The sequence below is a fragment of the Crocuta crocuta genome, unplaced genomic scaffold, assembly GCF_008692635.1.
Source record: "Crocuta crocuta isolate KB4526 unplaced genomic scaffold, BGI_CrCroc_1.0 scaffold269, whole genome shotgun sequence".
Classification (NCBI taxonomy): domain Eukaryota; kingdom Metazoa; phylum Chordata; class Mammalia; order Carnivora; family Hyaenidae; genus Crocuta; species Crocuta crocuta.
Genome location: NW_027533257.1, coordinates 172,618 through 181,393, shown reverse-complemented (window position 1 = coordinate 181,393; position 8,776 = coordinate 172,618). Strand labels below are relative to the sequence as shown.

The 8,776-nt window shown below is 37.9% G+C and overlaps 1 pseudogene; it reads left to right on the top strand.

Annotated features, from left to right (window-relative positions):
- The first annotated feature begins 3,318 nt into the window (after positions 1-3,318).
- On the top strand, positions 3,319-5,403 carry LOC144217055 (very long-chain specific acyl-CoA dehydrogenase, mitochondrial pseudogene; annotated as a pseudogene).
- Positions 5,404-8,776: the final 3,373 nt, after the last annotated feature.

The following is an 8,776-nucleotide window of genomic DNA, read 5'->3' as shown; positions in this document are numbered from 1 at the left end:
GCTTAATCTCATGACTTCATGAGATCATGACCTGAGCCAAAGTCAACAATCAGTCATTTAACTGACTGAGCCACCCAAGTACCCCTTGGTGTCGAGTTGTATAAGTTCTTTTTTATTTTGGATATAAACTTCTTATCAGACATCATTTGCACATATCTTCTCTCATTCAGTAGGTTCTCTTTTTGTTTTGTTTTTTGTTTTCTTGATTATTTCCTTTGTTTTGCAAAAGCTTTTTATTTTGATGTAGTCCCCATAGTTTATTATTGCTGTTGTTTCCATTGCCTTAGGAAACATACCCAGAAAACTTGCTATGGCCAATGTCAGAGACATTACTGCCTGTGCTCTCATCTAGGATTTTTATGGTTTCAAGTCTCTTTTTTAGGTCTTTAATCCATTTTAAGTTTATTTTTGTGTATCAGATTAGAAAGTAGTCCATTTTCATTTTTTTTATATATAGCTGTCTAGTTTTTCCAACACCATTTATTGAAAATACTCTCTTTTCCTCCATTGTATATTCTCATCTTCTTTGTTATAGATTAATTGACCCTATAAATATGGGTTTATTTCTGGGGTTTGTATTCTGTTTCATTGATTTGTGTGTCTATTTTTGTGTCAATACCATAGTATTTTGATTACTATAACTTTGTAATATACCTTGAAATATGGAATTGTGAAACCTCCAGGGTCTTGTGTGGTTCCATACAAAGCTTAGGTTTCTAGTTTTGTGAAAAATGCTGTTGGTATTTTGATAGGGATTGCAAAGAATCTGTAGTTTGCTTGGGTAATATGGACATTTTTACAATATTAATTCATCCATTCCATGATCATAGAATATCTTTCCATTTCTTTGGGTAATCTTCAGTTTCTTTCATCAATGTCCTATAGTTTTATATGTGTGTATTTATATGTGCTTATATGCATTTATATATAAGTGTGTGTACATGCTGTTCTTAGCATTGGGGGTGGGTGTTCCCTTGATTACTGTGTCTATGTCTTGCTGTTCTGGCAGTTTTCTCCCATCTTTGGTTGTTCAGTAGTTGTTCAGTCAGTCCTCAGTTCTTTGGGAGGAATTGTTCTATAAATGGGTAAAATTTGATGTGTCTGTGGAGGAGTTGAGTTCAAGGTCTTCCTACATTGCCATCTTGAACCAGAATCTCAATTCAAAGGAATTTAAATAACATACATATTCTAGGCCATCAGGAATGTTGAATGCATTTAAGAAAAAAATTTGTTAAGATAGCTCAATAAAAATATGTAAATATATTTTATATATTATACATTATATATATTTAATATATAAAATTCTATAAATATATATTTTATGTATATAAAACATGCAAAAATCTATAAAATAGCTCAAAGATAATAAAAACTCATGTTTTACCCATTCAAGTCTCACAATTTTTCTTGACATTGGAAATTACAATAGGAATAAAAATCTTAGAAACATGGTCAGAGAGACTTCTCAAAACAGACACCACAGCTTTCAACAAATCTCCTTTTGTTACTGAGGGGTCTGTAGTTCATCTTAAAGCCAAGTGTAATTTTGAGTAAGAGAATAGACATTTATCACACTGTTCATTTTGTTAAAAACTGTGTTTGAGAATTTAGTGGGTGCCAGTTGCTGAGTGACTGCTTATTCCTTCTATAATAATAAAGCAATGATACTGCACCCCCCCTTATGCAGCTCATGTTTCAGAAGGGAATACAGACAAATGGCCAGATAATCATATTATTGTGATAAGAGAAAGGTGATGAATCAGTGAGGTTTCTTAGAAGAAATACACTTGGGCAAACATGAGTGGGGATTATGCTGGTTACTGAGAAAAAGGAAGTAAGAAGCATTCCACAAAGAGGCGCTATGTGGTAGATGGGCCACGGTATAAGAGAGCACCAAGACTGAGTAATTTACAGAACTTCAATATCCCACAGCTCACTTAACACCTCATAAATCACGTTGCCAATTTGGCACATATGTATTGCAAAGGCTTGAAGAAAGTTTCATGTTACTTGCCATTTTTCCTTTGAAAAAGTTTTTCAAATTTAACTTCTAAATTACCATTATTTCTGTAATTGATCTTGACATGATTAAACAATTTAGGAGAATAACCCAAAAATTTAGAATTTAGGATCAGTTAAATTCAGTTTAGTTTTTCCATACTGGTCCTTATCACACAGTCTGTGCTCTTCAGTACTTTTGCAAATCTAAAAATTCCTTAGTCCCTCCACACCATGACCACGAACTCCTTTTTTGATAGAGGGAGCTTTTCTTCTGGGCAGAGACTATTTTTGTATCCCTGTAGGAAGGAGGGTGGATGAGTTCATTTATTCACATAGTTTGTATTCCAAGAACAAAATAACCAGTTCAGGTTAATGCTGCAAGAGGAGTAAATGGAGAAGCTAGGAAGCTACATTTTAATAAGAAAAATAATATGGAATAATATGTAATAATAAAACTCCACTTTTCACAATAGAGAGCTAGGTACATTCAAGTTCATACACTATGTTTGTATGAGATCTCTCAGGCTGTTTTTCTGTTTATTGGGGGGGGGGAAATGTTCAAACTGTTTGATAAATTTGGTTGTATATTCATACAGATGCTAAATTAGAAATCAGATTATAAAACTCAGATAGGTAATAACCTATCAGCAAATAAGTTAAACTATAGAGAAGGGGGGGGAACCCCATTCCATTACAACATAATGCAGTAATTAATGGCTTCAATATTGTTCTTAATTCAAGAAAAGTAATTATTTTCAATATTTTCTGTTTGCAGAAAATACGTAATGGATTTTATACCTTTTAAATGAAATTATTGATTAAAAACATTAGCTGAATGAGGAATTAAGCTTTAGCTGTCTTGGTAATTACAATGGTGATACCTCCTAATTCCCTAATGGTGGCCAGTCATACGTGATATAGTAAAACTTTAGCTATTAATAGTGTAAAACAGGTTTACTAGGTTAGAGAGCAAAACTGTAGAGTGCTTGGGTTAAGGGGTGAAAGATCATTAGAAACCAAAGACACATAACAGTATTCTAAATAAGAGAGCAAATAATGAAGCAAATAGGGAGATACATGGTGATGTCTAACAACAGTAAGGTGTTTTACCAATGCCTCGTGCTGATCTGGAAATGGTTTGTTGCTGTGTTTTGAAGACGATCTGAATAAACGGCCAGTAATTATTGCAGAGACTTAGTTCTTCCGGCAGGTGGCCACCACAGCAGATTGTTCCATAAGTGTGCAGAAGTTTGCTTTGTGATGAAAACGTGGTGATGTCTTGAAGAGGACAAAAGTGTGTTGGAGTTCCATGGTAGCATGGTCACCAGGGGAAGTCTACAGGGCAAAGCACAGGTTTTAACTAAAGGTAGGTGATAGAGCTACAGGCACTGATTGCCACAGGTCTATACTTGAGATTTTGGCAAATGTTTTATCATTTTCTGTTAAATTTAAAATAAATCTATGTCAAGAAGATGTGGTTTATTTATACAATGGAATACTACATGGCAATGAGAAAGAATGAAATCTGGACATGTGTAGCAAAGTGGATGGAACTTGAGGGTGTTATGCTGAGCAAAGTAAGTCAGGCAGAGAAGGACAAGTACCATATGTTTGCACGTATAGGAGGATTAGGAGGAACTTAACGGAGGACTGTGGGGGAGAAGGGGAAAAATAGTGGGGAGAGGGAGGGAGGCAAACCATGAGAGACTCTTGAATGCTGAGAACAAACTGAGGGCTGATGCAGGTGGGGGAGAGGGGAAGGGGGGTGATGCCCATGGAGGAGGGCACTTGTGGAGATGAGCACAGGGTGTTATATGGAAACCAACTTGACAATAAACTATTTTAAAAAAATAAAAAATAAAATAAAATAAATCTATGTCAAAAGTGCTAGTGTGGCATTTCAGATGTTGCCATGTGATTAAAAAAAAAAAAAAGCCAATATGGCCCCATTGTTCTCAAGCTGCTTTCACTTTGCTTTATTATTCTTCATCACTCTTCATTTGCTGATGAGGTGAGGTTGGTGGAATCATGCTTCTAAAGATGTCCATGTCCTAATCCTCAGAATCTGTGGACATGTTACCTTACATGGCAAAAGGGACTTTGCAGATCTGATTATGTTAAGGGCCTTGAGTTGGGGAGATTATGTTGGACTGAGTAAACACAGTCTAAAGCCATGGGTCCTTAAAAGCAAAGAGAACCTTTCTTTGCTGTAGCCAGAAGGAGACAGGGCTCTGAAAAGATGATCAGAACACAGTTGGCTTTGAAGATGGAGGAAGGGGCCCATGTGAGAAGATTCTAGAAGCAGGAAAAGACAAGGAAACGGATTCCTAGAACTTCTAGAAAGGAATGCAGCTCAACTAACACCTTGGTCTTAGCCCTGGGAAATTAGTGTTGAAATTTGAACCTAAAGAACTGGGGAGTGCCGGGTCTGCCTTCGGAGATGCTTTGTCAAACCAGCCATCTGCTAAGATGGAGATGAGACTTCTCCAAGCTGCTTCAAAGGCAGACTAACCAAGAATATACACACAGCTTAACACATGCACACATCCACAAAGGAAGAGATAAGACCCTCTGTGGCTTTGGCTTTGTTAGGGACAAACCAGCTGGACTACATAACAAGCAATTTAGTAAGTGCTCAGGAACTGTTACATCTCAATAAAAGCAGAAACTGTTTTGAAAATTACAGTATATCATTTCACACCAACCGATTCAGGGAAAAATGACTTTGTTGGAAATAGTTGATACTTTCACACACGGCCACAAAGCTTTCCTGTTATGTAACCAGCAATAGTGGTCCACTCGTCTCCCCCTCAAATCATAGCCTCGCAGAAAATGTGAAACTTCTTTTATTGAATGCTTTTTTGACATCCCTTTCAAGGAAGTACCTTAAAAGTGAAAGCATCTGAAAATAAAATATTTTTGTATTTATGTGTAAAAAAAAAAAAGCAGCTGAGGAGGCGGGCAGGGCTGGCAGCGGCCTGAGTCTCAGCGGCTTCACCCACCAGGAGCTGAGCCGCAGCGGGGAGCTGGCAGTGCAGGCCCTGGAGCAGTTCGCTGCCGGGGTGGAGGCCAAGTTGATAAAACACAAGAAGGGGATCGTCAATGAACAGTTTGTGCGCAGCGTCTGGCGGACAGTGCCATTGACCTCTATGCCATGGTGGTGGTGCTGTCCAGGGCCTCGGGATCCCTGAGCGAGGGCCACCCCACGGCCCAGCATGAGAAGATGCTGTGCGACACCTGGTGCATTGAGGCTGCGGCACGGGTCCCGGACAACATGACGGCCTTGCAGTCTGACCCGCAGCAGCAGGAGCTCTTCCGGAACTTCAAGAGCATCTCCAAGGCCTTGGTGGAGCACGGCGGCGTGGTCCCCAGCAACCCCCTGGGCTTCTGAGTGCTCCCCGCCTTCTGCTCCAACCTGAACTTGCCTTTCTCCTCAAGCCAAAGCCCACTTCCCTCCTCCTGCCTTAAGACGGGCCTGGCCCCAGGGCCACGGCCGCTCTTGGAGTAAAGGTTCTCACTGCTGCTGCCTCTTTTCTGTCTCTCCCTCGCTGCCTGCCTCCCTCCCGCTGCCCAGCCCTGCCTGCCTCCTCAGCTGCTTTTTTTTTTTTTAATGTACTTTTTTATTAGAAGTGAAAACAAGTTCAGAGAGCTAATGGTGGGAAGATACGGGGACAGAATAGAAGTTTGTGACTTCCTTTCCTGTGCTATCTTTGCAATTCTATAAGATCATGGCTGTTGAGTCACAGGAATGAAAGCCAAACACAGGTTCTCTTGGACAAATGTGTCACTGACAGTTGTCCCTCAGACTGTACAAACACATGCAACAATTCAAGTAACACTTTATAATGATCTGTGTTTAAAAACTTTCTCATGAAAGCACACATGTGCACCCATACACACTCACACATACACACGGACCCCACACTCTCTCTCGCTACATTTTATACAACCAACCATCTCAGGGACTAAGTGCTGCAACCCCTGCCTCTTCTGGAGGAACGCGGACACGGGGTAGGCCTGAAGTGCAAGGAAGTCTCCATCTCCCCAGGAGAAGAACCCGTGGCTCAGAGAGTAATGAATTTGTGTTGTTTTAAGCCACTACATTTTGTGATCATTTGTTATAGCAGCAATAGAAAACAAATACATATGGTAGATGTTTTCTTCTTGTCTGTCTCCTCATTTCCTGTATACACACACACACACACACACACACACACACACAAATGTAAACCTAGTCCAGGGCTTTGGGCTTGTCTTTACAAATCTAGATAAGGGATGCAGTTATTATACATGGGGACTCTCAGGATCTTAAGGGATAACATTCATTCATTCATTCATTCATTCGCTCATTCATTCATTCATTCATTCAATAATATTGCTGAGTGCTTGCTCTGTGCTAGGTATTGGTCTCTAGATACTAAGGATACAGAAAAGTACAAAGTAGACAAGAATCCCAGCCCTCATGAAAACAACATTCTAGTGGGGGAGGTAGACAATATACAAAATAAGTAATGAGAATATAAAATATATGGTGATTAGACCTGTGGAGAAAGATATGACAGGGCTATTTGAATAGGGAGAGAGTATGTGGTGTTTCTTTTATAAGGAGGATGTCGAGGGAAGTCTTCAATGAGCAGGTGAAGTTGGAACAAGACTTTAGAGAATTATCATTTGGAGAGAACAAGAGTATGAACTACTGAAACTCTGTGGGCAGAGGAAAGTATTCCAAAGTGGGGAAACAGTAAATGTAGAGCCTTGTGGCAAAGTGAACCTGGTGTATTTGAGGACTTGCAAGACCTTATTTATAGTGTATAAAGCTATATTAAAGCCATAATAAGCTTATAAGCTTATTTAATCTTATTGCTTATTTATAGTACTTATAGTATGCTTATAGTATTTCATTTGGATACAAAATGTGAAATAAAAAAATCCCAGGGTTTTCCACAACAGTCAGTTCACATGAGCTCTTTAAATTCTCTGATTATCATGACTCTTTCTCTTCAGTGAGGTTCTGGCTTAGAAATCTTGGCTTTGTTGATGTGCAGGGAGTGGTCAAATACTAAGCTTCCCTGGGGTTAGAAAGGACATATTTTGAATTATTGAGGAATTGAATAAATGAAAACTATGTAAGTTGTGATGGAGGATACAGCTTTCCAATGACCCCATATACTACTTTTGCCTCAGAGAATGGCTCACTGATAGAAGGTTCTTTGGGCGCATCAAGAGAAATATTTCATCTTGGCCACTGTAAGGACAAATGAGCTTTTTGTGCCCATGTATGTATCTAATTCATTCATTTCTTCATTTAAATATTTACTGAGCATCTCCTTAGTACAAGGTAATCTTTTCTGGGCTAAGGATATGTCAAAGAAGAAAGCAGATAGGAGTTCCTGCCCTCATAAAATTTATACTGCAGTGGGAGAAAAAAAAAGATACATGGTGTCAATGTTTTCAGAAGTAGGTTTTGGATTTTCAAATTCTTTTTTTTCAGGTTGTTTATTGAATTCTTTCCTATAGTGTCTCCATGACTTGGATAGTGCTAGATAGATAAATATATCTTTCTGCTTGGTTCCCTCTTCCATAGTTGCTATGAAGACACTTGACTGTGTTTTAACTTGTAACTTGGCAGAGTTTTTTCCACTCCATTTGTTTAGGTTATGGTTCAGAGATGTTGATAGACATATGTCATGCCTCCTGGTTCTTTAAGTGATGTCTTTCCTCAGAAGTTTGGTGACTGTCTTTCTAAGTCCCTCCTCTAAACACACTTTTTTCCCCTTCAAAGCAAAATCCTACATTACATTTTCCCCCCAAAATGTTTAACCATTACTTAATTTTTTCTGGAGTATAGGAATGCTTTCCATTTATTAAATATAGGTTCATGTCTATATTCACATGTTAATGCCTCTTACTTCTCTCTCTCCCTCTTCCATTATAAAGGTGAAAGAAGGAAGAGATAATCTTAATAAAACTTGATGGTTCTCCAGGAATAATTTTAAGGGACATTGAAATTTATGTATGTACAGCTTTTCTAAAGAAGGATAATTTTAACTAAATTATCTCTGTCTTGAATTTTATTTTTATTATCTGTAACTTGTTAAAATAGACTTTTAAAATTTCTAGTTACTTATTATAATTAACTTTACATGGAGTCTGTGTAGTCAGTCACCAAATTGCTTCAGTAGATTTCAAAATTGCAAATAGCTGTCCAATATCAGGAGCTAAATGAAGCTTATGTCATTTCTCAAATAAAGGTCTTAGAAATGTAAGCAGTAAGAACTATTTGGCCATGGCACAGATGTTCTGATCATTACAGGACTGTGTCTTTAATTAAATTTGTACGCTACTGCCAGTTCAAAAACTTTGTTTTTCATACAAAAACCCAATTATACAGCCAAAAAGATGTTCATGCTCCAATGAGTTGAAAGGAAGAAAAATGTTATAGTACTGATGCAAGCTCTTATTCAAGCACTGATGTTTTTTACTACGTGATAAAAATATCTCTAAGAGTCAAGAGTTTATTTTTCACCAATAAAATGCTATTTAAATCAAGTAGAAATTGACTTAAAATTTAAAATCAAGGGTTTCTGGTTCTTTTTGTTTCTATTTAGGCCAAGTGTTTAACCCACTGACATTTTGTAATTTTTTCACTTATTTATCAATCAATATCTGCTTATTAAAACTGGCTATTTTACCATCTTGCATGTATATTTTAGTTAACAAATTCTCCTTACTTACATTTAAATCATTTATGTTTCCCTCTCAGATAGCCTGAGGC